This window comes from Callithrix jacchus, chromosome 3, assembly GCF_049354715.1.
Source record: "Callithrix jacchus isolate 240 chromosome 3, calJac240_pri, whole genome shotgun sequence".
Classification (NCBI taxonomy): Eukaryota; Metazoa; Chordata; class Mammalia; order Primates; family Cebidae; genus Callithrix; species Callithrix jacchus.
The window spans coordinates 172125390-172144608 of NC_133504.1; the positions used below are offsets into that span (position 1 = coordinate 172125390).

Consider the following 19219-nt stretch of genomic DNA (forward strand, 5'->3'; position numbering starts at 1 on the left):
ATTATTTCATTAAGTATTTTTCACAAATCACGATATGTGTATAGCCACCTTGCATGTTATCATAATTATCCCATCACGACAGTGTCGAATTGCGTGTATAACCATGACTTCCTGTTTGGCACCATTTAGCCATTAAGGTCATTTTGCAATGTTCAAAGCAAGAAAATTTTTTTTAATGTTATTAAACAATACGATTTTTCCCGTCTCCCTCTATGGGAGTAAATTTGGAAAAAATAAGTATAGAAAAATAATTAAAAATTAATTTTGTTATAAGAAACATTTAATATTGTGGTATATTTATTTTCAGCATTTTTTTCCCGCTTTTTTTGTACTTTTTAAACAAATTGTATTAATATATATTGAATTTAATTATTTTTATGTGAACAAAGAATTCTATGTTTTAAACTGAATTATAACTGATTTAAATAATTTAAACTGAATTATTGTTGTAAAAAAAGAGAGAGCGGCATTGTAATGGCTGTATAGTGTTCACCTGAGTTAATATGCTATTTTCCTCTGCTAGTGGTTTTATAGATTGAATCAAATTTTGAATACTTATAAGTAATACATCATTTTTTCTCCAAATTTTAGATTATTTGAATTTCTTCATCCAACAAGCCTCAGATGGGCATTTATGAAAAAGTACACAAAAAAGGACTATATCACACCTTAGTAACCACTACAGTTCAATTTACAAGTTATATTGTTGAAAAGATTATAGATAGATAGGTCTTGTGGTACCAGCTACCTGAAAAGTTGTGGCAGGTGGATCACCTGAATCCAGAAGTTTGAGGCTATAGTGAGTTATGATTATGCCACAGCACTCCAACCTGGCCAACAGAGTGAGACTCATCTCTCAAAAAAATATTATAGGATGTTCTTAATAAAGTACATAATCAAAAAGCAGGTACACACTCTCCATTCAACCTATTCTTATAGTCAATTATTACAAGTGCAAAAAGTTACTTAATTTTATGAGATTTATAAGTTCTTTCTCATATGGGCAAAATATCAGACTCATAAGGACCTTGAGTTCCTGCCAGTGAGTAGTTGATGAATGAATATTTATTTGATGAATAAACTTAACCGATTAAGATATCTTTTGCTCATTTCATTCTGGTCTTGCTATAGAATGCATTGGGAGAGTGGATGGAAAATAGTGGAAACAGAATCCATGACCATTGTGTGGCTACCCTTCAGCAATGTGTTTGCTTTTCAAAGCAATAAATAATAGAAATACTTAAAATTTTAGCTTTTTAATACTTGAGTGAAATTCAGAGAGGATTTATCTAATTGACAACTCACTCAACTTACAGAGGAGAAGACAACCAGGGAGCTAATTATAGACTGAGACTGAAACAGAAAAGACCTAGAAGTATGGCTCTGGGCTTCCTCATTCTGCATTTCACATCGCCATGCTTCCAATATAACACACATATTTTAATAAAGTCAGTCTCTAAAACCCATAATTTTCCTATTTTATTGAACAAATGTAGAATTTTACTTTAATGAAAACATGTATCTAATTGAAGGTTGAAATTCAGCCAAGATTTTCATTGTTAATAATTAGCAGCAGAGTTTGTGGGCGTGGGAATGGGTGTTTTCCCTCATTTTGTTGGCACAGTTAATATTAGGGTTTTTCTTGGGCTGACATGTTTTATTAGCATCAGCACAGCACTCCAGATTTTCACAGTCATCATGGAACCACTAGATTCTAGTCACTGAGATTAGTTAAGTTTAGCCTTTAGAAGTTAAATGTTAAGAAAGGAAGCTTCAAGAGAAAGGAGGGGCAAGGGAAATAAGTCTTCAGCAAAGAATACCATGAGTAATTGAGCTGCACTGCAACATTATGGGTGAGAACATCATTGTTTGCATTTATTTTCAGTATTTCTATTTGTAGGATGCTGTTCTGGAGTCTGAGGGCAGCTGAATAGAATAGTTCGAGACCTGTAGTCGTTTCTTCATCAGTTGGTATAACAGAATATTTATGTCGATGAACATAGAAAGGAGAGGAAAGAAATTGAGAGCAGAAATCCAGAGAAGTACATTAAATTCAAGCAGAGATGAAGAATGAGAACTTTGATTTGTGTTGTAATTCCATTCCTCCTGTATCCACAGCCATGTTTAGACAGAAATTTAATAGCAGGTTACAAGGACTGGTGGCAAGATCGTGGGCATGAGAATTTTGGAAACTCAGGTTGTCATTCCAGGTCTACTGCTGTGTGACCTCAGCCAAATAAATTCACTGTGAAGACTTCAGACTGCTCTGAAGTCATCTTGGAAGTGAGAATCTGATACTAGGTTAACAGGTCTCTTCTTCTATAACCCAGTATACAAATGATTTCCCAGAACTCAGGGTCAAAGACATATTCAGGGTCATTTAGGAAATAAGAATGTCCTGACCAATTGCTGATGTCTATGAAAAGAAGCATGATTACTGACTGTTCTGAGGTAATATGATTCTTTGACTACAAAGATTTCTATGTCCTACTATATGGTAAAACCAAGAATATTCAGTTAAAAATGTTCATTTTTGTTTTAATTGGCAATGAGTTCAAATTACTTTTGTGATTTTTAAATGACACATGAAATACATATAGTGTTGATTGAGGAGGCATGTGGAGATAATCAGACTCAAGAAATGTGTAAATTAAAAGATAATCACAATGGGCAAAATTATACAAAGCAAGCGTTTCCTTTCACTGATCATATCATTGTGTTGAGACATTTAATCAATATCTGAAAATTTCCAGAAGATACAAAATGGCACACATAATCTTCTGACTGTTAGGGAAGATTTTCAGGGGAACAACTTAGTTCAACATATTTCTAAGTCAATGACCTTTTCTCTCACCGTGACCTATGAGCCTATGATTAGTATTTCATGATGTCGGTGTCATGAGTAACGCTAACAAAGAGCACTTAATGAGTTTGCTCTGTGCCAGAAGCCATTCAGAGTGGTTTCTACATCTCAGTTAGTTTCTCACACAAACTTGATAAGTAGGTATTATTATTGTTATTATTATCCTTATCTTACATATCAGTAGACTGAGGTTCAGAGAAGTCATACAACTTACCAAGGTCACATTGCAAGTAGGCAGTGGAGGTCTTAACCAGGACATTTCTCCGCTGCTGATAGTGACAGAAATTACCATTTGGAGCACAGACTCTGCAGAAGCAGCCCACACACGGCTTTTTTCATGGCTGTTTTACACCTGGGATAACTGAGGCTTAGGCTAAGTAGTGAGTCCACTGTCACGCAACCAATAAGTCTTATGGTTGGGAATCTCCAGTCCCAAAGACCAAGATGGATTCATTACTTCATGCAACTTTGGATGTCCCTTTTGTTAAAGTAATATGCCTCTTAAAATGCGAATCCCCTTTATTACTTGGGTTTAGAGAAATGGCAGATTGCAGGAAGTCTGAACATGCATCTTGAGTAATCATGTGCCAAAGTCCTGCAGAAAGTCTGCACAGTCTCAAATTTACTTATTTAAAGAGACGTGTGAGGCTTGCCCTGCCTTTTTTAAAAAAATTAATAGTTTATTAAACCCAATATATCTAAAATGTTATTTCTTTTTTTTCTTTTTAAAATTTATTTATTATACTTTAAGTTCTGGGTACATGTGCAGATCATGCAGGTTTGTTATACAGGTTTACACGTGCCATGGTGGTGGTTTGCTGCATTCATTGCCCCGTCATCTACATTAGGTATTTCTCCTAATGCTATCCTTCCGCTATCCCCCAACCCACTGCTCTTCCTCCCCTAACCCCACCCGCTAGACCCTGGTGTGTGATGTTTTTAAGGTACTTCCCAAACAGGCACTCTCCCATGGAACCACACACACACACATCTTCAGTTACTCTATTCACATTATTTTTGTTTTATTGTCTTCAGAGCATTTAGCACTATTGACATTGTCTTGTCTATTCTTTACCAGACACAGTTTCATGAGAACAGAGGTTGTTGATTTTATTCACCTCTTTATCTCCAGTACCTAGGACAGTATATGGGATACAAATTGTACTCCAAAACTTTAATTGAATCAATGATTTTTCTTATTCTTTTTCTTATAAATATCAATAGCAACAATTTTTATTGACTGGTTTCCTGTGTTCCTTGCTTTGTGGCAAGTATATATTTTCTAAATTTATTTCTTACAATACAATTAGCTCATTGGTCTTATTTTCATATCTATTTTGCAGATGTGGAAAATAAGGCATACTAAGGTCACATTACTTGCATAATGACACAAACTTAGTAGTTAGGGGTCACAAGCCAATCTATGTCTTTTCATCTGCTGAGGCTATACTTTTACACCCAACACTCAACTCACCTGTGACTATAAAAAGTTCTGAACAGTTCTATCTTTTCATGGGTTGAACTTCCCAAGAAGTCATTTATGTGGTTTCATCACTAACTTTATAGACAAGATTTAAATTCAATGAACACTTACTGAATGTACTCATAGATTGTGTGGCAACCATCACCAGTTCTGCTTTACGTGGGCAGAAAAGGAAGTTCAAGTAAGTGATACTGGTATTGCTAGAAATTGGTAAGCCAGAATTTAAACCCAGGACTGTCGATTCCAAGTCTCTAGTTCAATCTGTAGTAAATGGTGAAGACTTCTCTACAAAAGTAAAATAGGATTACCAACCATGCATTTCCTAATCATTATTTTCAAACTGCTTGTAGAGAGGAAGCATTACATCATGATAAACATTGTGGTTCTTTTGTTAAGTGCTCTCTTGGGACAGATAATATGTGAACATAGATACTTGATCATTATGTAGTCCAAACCCACATGTGAGCTTATGTTCTCTGTTGTCAGAGATCTAACTCGCACAACGAGGTGTTCTGACTGATTTTATTATAGTTTTCCTTCTTTTTCTTCTCTTTCTTTTTCTTTTTTTTTGGACAGGACTCTTTCGCTCAGGCTGGAGTGCAGTGACTGAATCTCAGCTCACTACAACCTCCGCCTTCTAGGTTTCAAGTGATTCTCCTGCCTCAGCCTCCTGAGTAGCTGAGATTACAGGTACCTGCCACCATGCCTGGCTAATTTTTGTATTTTTAGTGGAGATGGGGTTTCCCCATGATGGCCAGGCTGGTCTTGAACTTCTGACCTCAAGTAATCTGGGCACTTTGGCCTCCCAAAGTGCTGGGATTACAGGCATGAGCCACTGTGCCTGGCCTAGTTTCTCCAAAAGTAGGTTTTACATTTTCTTTTCAATATCATGAAATGACAAGTGACAAATTTCAAGAGTGTTCATCGATTTTTCTTTCAGAATAAAGAATAATTTCAGGAGTAATTCAGAAATATCAAGGTAGATTTGTGCCTTTTTTAAAGTGCTTACATAGTTGCTAAGCTAATAAACATACATTTGGACTTCTTCCAACTGAGAGAGAGAGGCTGCAGTAGATAGATATTTATTATAATACTTCAACTATTTTAGAACAAGCACTTAAACCAACAGGCAAAGTCTAAAACCATCTAGAGATCTAAACTGGCCAAATAGAACATGGAGAAATGCATCTGTATTTCTTTAGGAATTGGGAAAGAAATAGAGGAATAAGAATCCAAGTTTTTAGCTAAAAAATATCAGTTGATATATATATATATATTTTTTTTTTTTTTTTTTGAGACGGAGTTTCACTCTTTTTACCCAGGCTGGGGTGCAATGACGCGATCTCGGCTCACTGCAACCTTCGCCCCCTGGGTTCAGGCAATTCTCCTGCCTCAGCTTCCTGAGTAGCAGGGATTACGGGCACGCGCCACCGTGCCCAGCTAATTTTTTGTATTTTTAGTAGAGACGGGGTTTCACCATGTTGACCAGAATGGTCTCGATCTCTTGACCTCATGATCCACCCACCTTGGCCTCCCAAAGTGCTGGGATTACAGGCTCCTGAGCCACCGCGCCCGGCTATCAGTTTATATTTCTTTAGGGTGACTAAAACTTTTCACTTTTCTAGCAAATAGTCTGATTCTAAAAAAGGAGATGGGCTGACAAAATGTAAAATGTGTTGCTTGGCCTACGTTGTTTCAGAGGTGATAGAGCCATTTATAGTTTCTAATAAAATGTAAAGGAAAATGCAATTTATTGTATCAATTCAACCGTAAAACAACAAAAGAACATTACTGCCCTATCAGCAACTATAGAAAGTGTGAGAAACTAAATATATAAGACCATATCCGAGCTAGAACATCAGTTACTTCCTTTTTTGAAAATCACATTAATGCCAAGTCTTTGGTGAATATGCAGAGAATGTTACCAATACTTTTATTAAAGATATTTGATGAACTCCAATTTTTTTTCTTCCCGACATTTGACCTATTAAGTGGCTTCTCTATCCATGATTGGGAAGTCCATTAGTTATGTCTAAATAAATATTTGGGTGCCACTAGGCCTCCATCCACAGTGTAATCAATTGATTGGTATGAGCAACAGCAAATAAACAAATTTAGAGGTCTTCCATGGGATTAGGGACCATTGTTCCTGACTGTCATTAGCCCCAGGTCCTTGAGTTCCAGTTGCTCTGGAAAGGCTGTCTGTTCCTTTGTGAGGCCCAGCACTGCTGTTTTTATGCATTAATGCATGCATAACTGAAACCTAATTTTATTTGTCCAGGACTTTTTTAAAGTCCATTTGCTTAGGACTATTAGAGTAAATAACTAAATGAGTCGTTCATTTAACTTAAAGTTTCGCTAGAAACTTTACATTCATTATCTAACTTCCTTCTGCCAACAACCTTGAGGGGAGGCATCAGCCCCACCTTATAGATAAGAAAGCTGAGGTTGAAAAGGTGAACAAATAACATCTGGCAGTGACAGGCATCCATGCTTGACTCCAAAGCTTTTATTCTTTCCATGTTCTTTTTTTTTTTTTTTTTTTTTTTGGAGATTGAGTCTTGCTTTGTCTCCCAGGCTGGAGTGCAGTGGCACCATCTCAGCTTACTGCAACCTCCGCCCTCCGCCTCCTGGGTTTAAGTAATTCTCCTGCCTCAGCCTCCTGAGTAACTGGGATTACAGGCACATACCACCATGCCTGGCTCATTTTTGCATTTTCAGTAGAGATGGGGTTTCACCACGTTGGCCAGGGTGGTCTCGAAGTCCTGGCCTCAGGTGATCCACCCGCCTTGGCCTCCCAAAGTTCTGGGATTACATACATGAACCACTATGCCCAGCCACCTATGTGCTGTCAAAAGCATGTGGTTTGTGTGTGTGTGTGTGTGTGTGTGTGTGTGTGTGTTTTTTTTTTTTTTCGGTTACCATAAGTAAAGTTTTATTGGAACACAGCCACACTAAGCCATTTACATATTATCCATGGTTATTTTCCCGCCACAGTGGCAGAAATGAGTAGTTGCCTAAGATATTTGCTGTCTGGTTCCTTACAGAAAACGTTTGCCAATCCTTGGTCTAGATGGTGAGGAATTTTAGTTCTGATATGTGTTAATTGATACATGATTTTGTTTTGAAGTTCAGCTTTTAACTTTAGGTTATTTTTTTTTCTACTTCTATTTTTTACTAATAAGTGTGTGTGTTTTTGAGACAGAGTCTCTCTCTCTCACCCAGGCTATGCAGCACAGTGGCACAACCTCAGTTCACTGCAACCTTTGCCTTCTGAGTTCAAGCGGTTCACCTGCCTCAGCCTCCTGAGTAGCTGGGATTACAGGCACTCACCGCCACACCTAATTTTTGTACTCTTGGTAGAGATGGGGTTTTGCCATGTTGGCCAGACTGGTCATGAACTCCCACCTTGGCCTCTGAAAGTGCTGAGATTATAGGCATAAGCCTCTGTGGTCTGGCACAATAGCACACATTTTTATGTTAACTCTGACAAGATAAAACTGTCCTAAATTTTATTCTTAAGTTTTCCAGAATTACATGTGCAGTTTTGTATTTTTATCTTACATGTTGTTTAGTGGTGTTTCTTCTGTTTAGTGTCTTCATCCCATCCTAGAGTTGAGAGTTTAGGGAAGCTTCTATTAGACATGTTCAAGAAAGGATTATTTGAAGTGCGACAATTTAGAGTAATGATCAAGAGGCCAGGCTTTCTGCTCTGGAAGACCTGGTCTGAGCCCTAGTTTCACTGCTTATATATTGGGTTACTTTAGACAAATTTCTCATTCTCCCTAAGTATGAATTTCCCATCTGAAAAACAGGAATAATGGCCATACCTATTGCTCATGGTTATTTATGCATTAATTCATTCAACAAATATATATTCATTTCTTATAATAACCCACATACTCAGTAATGAATTAATCAAGTTGGCTGCCCTGAAACACTTTATATTCTAGCAAGGAAAGACAGACTGAAAAAACAAATAAGTAAACCTGGTCTAGTAGTGGTAAGTGCTGTATAGACAAATAAAGCAAGGTAGAGAGAGGTGTGTGTAGAATGGTGGTAGTTGGAGCAGGATAATTCTTTATAAGGATAAGCTTCCATTTCAAAGTGACAGTTGAACAGAGACCTGCAATAAATGTTATTGAGAGAATTAAGAAAAAATGACACAGAAAACCAAACTTTGGTAGAATGCTTTGTAAGATGCCTGCTGTGGAGAGATGCAAGCCCTCACTGTGGGCTTATTTTAAGTGACTAGAATTCGAGCTCGTTAAGATGAAGGGATGCTTCTGTTTCATGTATTGCTCCATCACAAGCATGCACAATGTCCATTAGATTCTCAGTACAAATAAGCTGTAGCTCTTGGAGTCTCTGTCTATTTCCAGGTGGGGACAGTAGGAAGAGGGAGTCAGTAGATGGAGAGATGAAGCTGAGAGTTGAACAGGAATCTCTACAATAGTAGTCACCTACCCCACTCATCAAAATGTCATCAGAGGTCTAGACCAGATGGCTTTTGAGCATGGGCTTGACTATGGTTTCCCAAAGGCATGGTGCTTCAATAAGAAGTTTTCTTGACAGCAACTGTGAAATCTGCAAACAATAGCACAGGTTATAGCTTGAGATTTGAAGACAATTCAGGGATTCCCTACTAATCCAGTGAGGGCACATGGAGGGAAATACGTAACAGGACATTTAGCCTGCATGAGCTACCCATCCTGCTGCAACTCACACATTCCATTCTGATTTGCTGTTGGCTTACTGGAAATAACCTAGGCATATTTTTTTAGAGACCAGGAAGAATTCTCTTGTCTTTTATTCATTCATTTAACTAATACTGTCCTCAGCTCCTGGTTCCAAACTCTGCCTGAGCCATGAGATCTGAAACCTCATGCTATTTAAACATGGTATCTGCCATGAGGTCTGTGTTGTTTTACTTGGTGATACCCAATAGAGGTGATTGCCTCTAAAATAACCCAAAGATAGCCAGCACTTAGTGTACCCAGAGATTGTCTGACAAAGCTGAATGATTTATAAAGCAGTCTCTTAAGTGAATTTGCTCCTGATTTACTTAGTGAACATTTTTTTCCCCTAAGATCTCAGATAGTGTGAAAAACCTTTGCAGATTATGCATGAGGAGTCTCACTACACTTTACTCTGCCCTGCTTAATTGCAGATCTTGGAAACACTCACTCAAAGATGTCAGATATTTGACTAAACTTCAAATTCACTTTTGCTAAATTGCAAACATCCTTGAAAAACTGATAAACAGGAATGAGCTTCCAAGTGCCTCCAGAAAGACAAAATGCTTAGAAACAAAATTTTTTTTCAACCCTATAATTGCAGCAGCACATTTTATGGTCAATAAAGTATTTAATATGCTGTGCAGCAGGGGTATCTCAACTGAGAGTCAAATAAAAATAACCGTGCATGTGATAGTTCAGTGAAAAGTTTCTTTTCTCAGCAAGAGATAAAAAATCTCAACTGTCTCCAGCCTGGCGTACTTGATGAATTGCTTTCACAAAAAAGAATGTGTGGGATTTAGTCTAGCTAAAACAAAACAAAACAAATTCCTAGTAGCAGGCTCCTAAAGAAAGGTAGTATCTCATTCTATGTGGTTTGGGATTATTTACCTGAAGTCTTTCTTAAATATCCATCCAAACCCTCTGACCTCAGAAATATTTCTTCCCAGGAAGGAATAGAATTTTTCTTTTTATTCTATCCCTCTCTTTTTTTTTTCTTTTTCTAATACCCATGTAATATGGTTAGGCTTTGTGTCCCCACCCAAATCTCATCTGGAATTGGAATCCCCTGGTATTGAGGGAGAGACCTGGTGGGAGGTGATTGGATCATGGGGCAGTGTGCCCCATGCTGTTCTCATGATAGTGAGTGAGCACTCATGAGATCTGATGGTTTTATAAGGGGCTCTTCCCCCTTTGCTTGCTTACACTTTCCAGCTGACCTGTGAGAAGGTCCAAGCTTGCTTCCTCTTTGCCTTCCACCACGTTTGTAAGTTTCCTGAGGCCTCCCCAGCCATGCAGAACTGTGAGTCAATTAAACCTCATTTCTTTTAGTAATTACCCAGTCTTGGATATTTCTTTACAGTAGTGTGAAAATGGACTAATACACCATACTATTTTCCAATATTTATAAGCATATACATATATCACATTCCAAGGCTGGTGCTAGTCAATATCTCTTCCTTTATAAAGTGGGGAAAAAAAACCCAGAAACGTATGAACAAAGTTTTGTAGAATCTCAGATGCAAGAGCAGCTAACAGCCTTGGGGAGCTGGCAAAGACAGCACTGATAGATCTGAAGGAGGAGGGAGATTGTATCACCTGCAAAACAGTAGAAAGACAGTTTCTATTAGTTTTGCCACCTTTTTACTTGAATTTCTCTTCCTTGCAGTTCATTAACTTCTTTCATATTGTGGCTATGCACATAATTATTGACTGTTCCTTCAGATGTCATTTTAATAATCATCCTCCCTAAGACTTCTTTTCTTCTTGACTCCGTTTGCCTTTTCTCTACTTGTGTTCCACCCAGTTGTGATTTCATGTAAATTTAAATGGATCTGGGCATTCCAGTTACATTTATAAAACTTGGACACATTACCTGACAGGCACAAATGTCTATTTTTGAGATAAAAAGAATCAATGCATTTGCTTTTTGTAAAGCTTGTTATTATAAAAATTTCAAACAGAAACAAAAGAAAGTGAATAGTACAGTAAAGCTTATGCACCCTTTACCTAGCTTCAACAACTGTCAGCCATTTTCCAGTCTTGTTCCATCCATTAATTTATTTGAAGATGGCATATTTTAAAATGAATGTTAGACATAATGCTTTTCTCCTGCAAATTCTTAAGTATATATGTCCAAAGAATATGTTTAAACATAAACGCCATGTCATTATAACACATAACACAATTAATAATAATTGTTTAATGCAATTTAAGATTCAGTCCATATGTCCATATTTGCATTTCCTCAATTGTCTCAGAAGTCTTTTAATAATGTGTTTGCTTACATCAGAATCCAAAGTCTTTATATTGTATTTGTTGTTATGTTTTCCAAGTTTCTTTAAATGTGTAACACTAGCTCTGCCTCCTTTGTATTCAAGTCATTGATTTGTTTGAGAAAGGAGGTGTTTGGCCTTAGAATTTGGCTGAGAGCTTCCTCCAGATGTCTCTACTCCAGTTTCCTCCTCTTCCCATCCCTACCTCTGTAGAATTTCCATGAGATCAGGTTCAATTCATTTTTGCAAGTCCTAAATAATCAACCATACAGCAGTAGACACCCCCTACATTCTACAATAGGACCCCCTACTAACTGCAAATAAACAGTCTTATGTAAAAATGGATGATTACAGTCTTATGTAGCTAGGATGTGTGGAGAACACACTTAACTGTAGGGCTTTTATGTTGCCTAATGAAGTTGTATGCTTGGGGCCAGGGCTGAATTGTTTGAGGCCATGTAGGAGAAGCGGAATGCTCATATTAGTAGTCTGCCTTCTCTACCCTCCCATTCTCCAGCCCACAGCTTCTCCTCCAAATAACTGTTGAGCATCTGAAAAATATAGTTTGTGAGGACAATAGATTATTAGTCTTCTCAGGGCAATCACATGGTTCAAACTTACAGATGCATAGAATTAGATTAGGATGATGTATATAAAACAGGTAATAAATGACTTAATTCTTGGTCCTAGTAAATGCTGAATAAATGATAGCATTTATTTTCAAAATATGTTTATAATTAGCCACTTTCCTCAAAAGGTGTCGTGTTTCACTACTTGATAGTCAAATGATCATCAAGCCGAATCACTACAGCCCCATTTCCAACCTGGCATCAGACCTAAGGCTGCGGAGGCTCTCTAAGGGAACTGGAAATGCTGGTGTCACTCCAGTTTCATGGAGAGAAGATGTGTTCTTACCATAGGCCTTAACAAACTCAACGTAAGTTTTGTTTTCTTAACTTTAGAACTTTTACCTTTTCACTCAAAGGAAGTACTTTATGGCTTCTTTTTGGCATATTCAAATTACCAGCATCATGACTCTCATGCTTTGGTGCCATTGTTAAATAAAATAAAGGGTTCCTTGAATATAAGCCCTATAATGCTGAGACAGTAGACTGGATCATCAGTGGCTACAAAGTGATTCATGGGCAGGCAGCGTCTACAACGTGGAAACTCAGGACAAAAGGAGGATTCACACCCCTGGAGGGAGAAAGCAGGACAGACACAAGATTTCATCATGCCATTCTGAAGGGCTTGTGATATAAAACTTACAAAAGGCTTATTTCTGGACTTTTTGATATTTTCCGACTGCTGTTGACAGCTGGTAATGGAAAGCAAAACTGCAGATAAGTGAAAACTAATACATAGCTCCAGCCTCAGCCTGGGACTAAGAAACTTAGACTCTAAGTATGGAATATGAAGTGATGAGACATAGCCAAAGAAGGTAAAGGGAAGAACAGGGAACTCAACATGAGGGCAGTTTAGGCAAGGATCTCCAGTATGTATGCTCCAAACAGGCATACCCTACTGTTCCCTCAACCCAAAGGTCCAGAAGAGGAGAGGGTCCTGACCCTTGGTGTCGCAGCAGTATAGTACTTGTGGAGGACAGTAGTTGGAGGTAACGGATGTAAGATAAGCACAAGTCCAAGGATGATAGGTCTCATTAGCTGAATATTGCAATGACCCATCCAGGATTGGGTGGGGATGTGAACTTACGAATAGGGTTAGAGAGAAATTCCTAGGATGGTGACTTTTTTCTCCACCATCACTCCTATTTGCATGTCTGAGAGTGGTGTCAAGTGGGGAGAGGGCAAAGTAGTGAGGAATTGGCACCTTTCACATTGGTCCTTCGTTGGAACACAAAAGAAGACTGGAGAACAATGTAGCTGGCTGGCTAGGTAGACCCACTGAAGGACAGTGATGATAATGGAAACTTAATTACCCAATATTCACAAAATGCTCCTAAGGAGTTGAGCTTTGTAGAAATTGTTTGCTGTCCATGAGTTTTGTTCAGAACTCCTTAGGTTTGTCATCAGTTTCCCACTGGGAATGAACTTGGAGGAATGAGTCTTGCCTTCTGCTCTAATAGGGAAGAAAGCATGAACACCAGAACCCTTCAACCCATCTTCTATTTAATTTTGAAAACATGTTCGGATAACATCAATTCTTGGAGATAATTCTTGAAATAATTTGCCACATGATATTTTTATTGAATAACGGGATTCACAATTAAGAATTATACATTTAATCTTCTGAATGATATACCTAAGCTGTTACTTTAGGAATAATTTATTCTAGTAGTTATGATAGCCTGGAGTGTTATAAAAGCAGTACTGTACTGTGCTTACGACCTTAATAACAATCTAAGCACTCAGGTTTCTTGCCTTTGATGCCACCAGCCTACCACCTTTCTCAAATGGGATGGTAAATATCATCAAAACCCAGGATCTGGACATTAATGGCAGGATTCTTGTCCCTTTTTATTTTTTCAATCAGAAACACTAAAAATCTGGCCTTACCATGATCAGGGCTATCTATTTCATTTTTTCCAGTTCAAATGACTAAAATTACAAGAGATGATTATTAATGACAGTACAACAATCCTAAAAATAATAGCCCAGGTTAACCCCCTTCTGAAACATCCCTAATAATTCACCTGTCTATGTGGTAAATGATTCATATCAGGGTTCAAATTCAGCCTTCAGGATATAAGCCCACCCTTTAGGCAAAAAAGATTCTATAATAAAGAAAGATAAACCAGTTGTGTAAATATTTTTTAGTATGTTTTTATATTTCCTAAATAGATGTTTAGTGCAAAATTGGCATTTATTCTAAACCACTGACAATAACCGCAAAATCAGAATTTCCGTCTACACCTTATCAAATGCTTACTATGTACACCATTTCCTTTGTCTTGTTAACAATCCTCTGCAATCAAGATGACTATCATCTATGATAAGCAACTGTTCAGGGAGGCTCTGTTTTGCCCAGTGAAACGTTGCAGCCAACACCCAACCCTTTGACTCTGCTCTCTTGGTGCTCTTTCCACCACACCTTTCTGCCTCAGTATAAAGGGACAGGTTTGTGAAATGTGGCCTCATTGTCTCCATATAGCACTGTATTAATTTCCCAGGGCTGCCATAACAAATCATCACCAATTAGGTTACTTAAAACAATAGAAATGTACGTGCTCACAGTTCTCAAGATTAGATATAGAAAAATCAAGGAGTCAGCAGGGTCAGGGTTTCTCTGAAGACTAAAGAATCTCTCCTTTCTCTTCCAGCTTCTGGTGGCTCCTGGTGGTATTCCTTGGCTTGTGGCAGCCTCACTCTCATCTTAGCCTCTAACTTCACATGACTTCTTCTCTGTGTGTCCTTTTCTGCATCTTGTAAAAATGCTTTCATTGCATTAAGAGCCTACCCTAATCCCGTATGAGTTGACCTTAATCTTTACCTTAATTATATTTGGAAAGACCAGATTTCCAAATAAGGTTACATTCTGAGGTTCCAGGTGGATGTGAGTTATGGTGAGACACTATCCAGCTCGTTACAATTATGTTTCTCATTTCTAGTCTATTCCCAATTAAGTGCCAATAAAGATCTATCAAATTAATGAACATGGTTTGAGTCCTGACAGTTTTGATGGGCAATCAATTGCCCAAAGTTTACAATTTGGAGCTCCTCACAAACTTGAAGATTGAGTGTACTTTGAATATTGGTATTTTACCAGAAAGTAAAATACAACACAGATTCTTCTGGCACAGTACTCTGTACCCTGTACTTAACTAAGAGTTGAGATTCATGTGTTAGAACTTGCCATACCTTGCTGTATATTTCTCTCCCAGTCACAGAAAGACAGCAGACAGAGAGTGTCTCATGTTACGGAGGCATCTACAGAACCTGTGGCGCATGCCTCTGACCTTAAGGCTGATAAAGTGGATGATCTCAGGTAGAAAGGCTGAACAGAGAATGGTCTTACCAGGGCTTCCTGAAAGGAGAATATGACCTGTTAAGGATTCTCGAATTCCTGTAATAGGGATCTCCATCTTTTCCCATAGAGTGATCTGTTTTCATTTCTGGGGCATGAGCAGGTTGGGTTTGAAATGGGTATTGAGTGAAGGTATCACTTATGTCAACATAAAAGTTAGTTAAAAACCACGTGGCAGAGTGAAAGCAGAGTATTAAAGTGAGAAGCTGACCTGTTGGCCTACGTGTAATAGAATTGAAACTAAGTTTTGGTATGTTCAATCCAATTTTACTCAAGTTGAAATGATTATGTTTTCATTATAAACATGAATACATGTTGTTTTTTGGAAATTTTAAAAATATAATACTGGTAAATAAAAACAAATAACAACAGACAATTCTGTTATCTTAAAGAAATGACTGTGGGTATATTTCCTGCTCCAAAGTTCTTTTATTCTTTTTAATATATAGCTTTGCATCCTGCTTTTTATAAAACAAAATTGTAACTATTTTATGTTTTTGATAGTTTTTAGACACATCATTTTAATGGCTGCATAAGTTTATGAAGTGTTGAGTTTATATTAGATTTCTTGTTTACATTAGAAATATTACATTTCCCCACTGTAAGCATTTAGATTGGTTCAAATGTTTTTGGTATTATGAATAAAATTCAGATAGGTAATATTTCAGTAAAGATCTCTTCCTAGAAGTTAATATGCTCATATCTAAGTATGTATTTTCTTGACTGTATTGATCTAGACTGAGTCTGTATCTTTTATAACCTTGATTAATATTGAAAGTTTACTTCCCAAAATGGTTTGTCAGATTACACTCCTGCCAGCAGCGTTCTCATTGAACTGAAACCTTGCCAGGATTAAAATGCTTTTAAAAGACTTTCAAATCTTACTAGCTTGAAAAATAAAAAATATAATAATATTTTACTTTCAATTAGCATTCCTTTCAAACGTAACATTTTTATCTGCATGTTTTAGACATTTCTTTTGTGAATTGCTTATGTTTTGTTAAGGGATAAATTGTGTCTCCCACCTGAATACATTTGTTAAACACCTAAAGCTCAGCTTGATACTGTATTTGAAGAGAGGGCTTTAAGTAAGTAATTTAGATAAATTAGGTCCTATGGGTGGGCCATAATCCAATGTGACTGGTGTCCTTTAAGAGGAGGAAATTAGGACACAGGCAGCACAAAGACTGAGCACAGCCCTGTGGGGACACAAGAAGAATGTGGCCATTTGCAAACCAAGGAAAGAGGCCTCTGAAGAAACCCTCTAGTACCTTAATCTAGGACATCTCGCCTCCAGATCTGCAAGAAAATACATTTCTTTTTTTTTTTTTTTTTCTTTTTTTTTCATCCAAAATCTTTTTAATAAGAGGGTAGGATCCAGGGTTAGTTTTTATAGCCTTGGCCGGCCCCTCGGCCTCTGGTCCACTCGAACTTCCGGCCCTTGGAGCAGACCTAGGGTTTGGTGTGGCTGTGCGGGGTTCCTGGGGCCTTGCCGAAATGCCGGGATACCTCTCAGCCCTTGTGAGGACCGGAGAACAGGATGGTGCCGCAACCCTTGGGGAAGTCCAGGGTCAGCTGGTCCAAAGTGCGGATTTGCCCCCCGCCTTGAGCACACGGCTGCTGGTCCGGCTGGTCACACGCAGCGCACACACCTTCAGTTCAGGCACCTCCTGAACCCGCACGTCACCCGCTGTGGTCCCCACAACCACGGCCTTTTTGTTTCCCCGGCCAGGAATCTTCATCTTCCAGATCATCCGGAAAGGGAACAGAGGTGGCTGATTGGTGCAACTCATAAACAACCTCTTCAGCACAACTTGATTGAATGTGGAGTTGGTTCGCCTGGCCAGAAACCTGTACAGTCTTGACCAACAGCCTCAGGTAGATGTCCTGGCTCTTGGGCTCCTTGCGCTGAACCTTTCGGTCCTGGTTGTGACAGATGTCAGCTCCCATGATGGTGCCTCCTGCTCGGCGCAGAGAAAATACATTTCTATTGTATAAGCTCCCCCAGTCTGTGGTGTTTTGTTAAGGCATCATAGCAGAAAACACTGTTCCTTGCCGATTTATTTGTTAGAGTCTTAACGTCTTTTCTTAGTAATTGGTACATGTTCCTGTTATAGTAAATATACTTATTGCTGTTTCCTTCTTACATTTGTTGCAAAGTGGTTATTTGTCTTTTGAAGTTTTTTTTTAATTTTTATTTTATTTTTAGCATCGAGCATGTGTATATTTACTGGCTCTTGGGCTCCTTGCGGGAAACCTTTCGGTCCTCGTTGTGACAGATGTCAGCTCCCATGATGGCGGTATATTTACTATTGTTTCACATTTATCTTTTCCTTTGTGCTTTTGTTTTCATAGTACTTCAAAGCTTAGAAAGTCCTTTTCCCTTAAGAGCTTTGATACATTGTCAGTTTATCTTTTATAAGTTTTTCTGTGGCTTGATGTGGAGCTATATAATACAACTATTTTCCAAGTTTGAGAGTGCAGACTCACAAAGTAGGTAAATTTTAAATTTACAGAGTGAAGCTTCCGTTAGGATGTTTATGCCTTGACCTGTTTTATGTAAGACAAGTTATTTTCTATGGCTACTACATCTTTTAGAAAATGTATGTTGTCTAAATGGCACAACAACCTCATTTTAAAATATCTTCTGTTTTATAAATATCACAGTTATTAAGGCAAAAACCTAAAGGTAAAGAGTAGCTACTACTTTATGAAATCTGCTAAATGTCTTTGAAATTCTCCTGGAATCGTATTTCAATTGAAGGACACTTGTCTTGCAAGATGAAAGAAACATTCTACTCTGGTTTTTCTTGTTTTCACTTGTGATTCTGCTTACAAATGTTTAAAGTCCTCCTTTGTGGATCTTTTAATCTAAGATTTCTACTTTATTTCTTGGAAGATGTTTCTAGAATCTATTTAGACATGTCTCTCCTTTCTATAGCTCTATGCTTACTTCATTTAGTTTTGCTGTTGGGTCAATAAAAAAATGCCATTTCTACAAGGCACTGTTTTTCATTCCCTTGCTGGTAGTGTTCTTTTTAAAAAATAAAACTATTTTCACTTGTGAGATAAAGTTAGCCTTTCTGGAATCTCTCCTAAGTTGAACCTCTGTAGATTGGTGCAAAGTAGTAGAAAATAGAGTTTGTAAAACCACTTTAAATATAGATTTGAATGACCTTCTGTGACGTTATAAAGACTGCGTTATGTGTTTAATTTTTTTGTTGTTGCAAAATAGATTGCCATACAAGGTATGTCAATAAGATGCGTTCGTTCAACAGATATTTACTGAGTGCCCATTATAAGTAGGATCGTGTCCTGCAGTTTGGGAATGCAGTCAAGTTTGTGGAGCCTGATCACTGACCACTTAGAAGTGGCCTTGGCTGTGGTCCTACAGTAGGGTCCCAGAGGCTGCCCAATGGCCCAGGCATCACCACTTTAGTTGGGTTGAGAGTTCCAGGGGAAAGCTCAGGAAAGCACGTGGTCATTGAAGCCTTTCAATAATTTAGCAAGTGGGACAGTTCTATCAGACTGTAAACTTTTTCCTGGCCTTTGGTTATCTTTAAAATGGTTGAAATAAATCAAACTGATGCTCATCTCTGCATATTCATGTGGGGATGTAGACCATGCAAAGATGAAAGTCACTAAAGTTATGAATATGTCCAGCGGAATTCCAGGGAGGCAGGGGTCAATGTCATTTGAGATGAGTGTGAGGAACACAGAGAAAAAGGACTTCACTGGAAGGGCAAGAGGGTGTCTTTGCTCAGTTTTGGAAGTTGCCCAAATATTGACCAAGGAGTTGTAGGCAGTTGGGAGAATCATAAGCACAGACCAAGTCCTCGCCATATAGATTGTGGTCATGGTTAGATTTAGGAGGAGA

General features: G+C 38.0%; 1 protein-coding gene and 1 pseudogene across 4 annotated transcripts in view; one reads left to right on the forward strand and one right to left on the reverse strand.

Annotated features, from left to right (window-relative positions):
- The window catches only part of KCNIP4 (potassium voltage-gated channel interacting protein 4), a 1202281-nt gene that overhangs the window by 185933 nt on the left and 997129 nt on the right, over positions 1-19219 (forward strand). The window lies entirely within an intron of this gene.
- On the reverse strand, positions 16657-17292 carry LOC118152402 (large ribosomal subunit protein eL18 pseudogene; annotated as a pseudogene). Its single transcript, XR_013533169.1, has one exon. The product of XR_013533169.1 is annotated as a large ribosomal subunit protein eL18 pseudogene (transcript).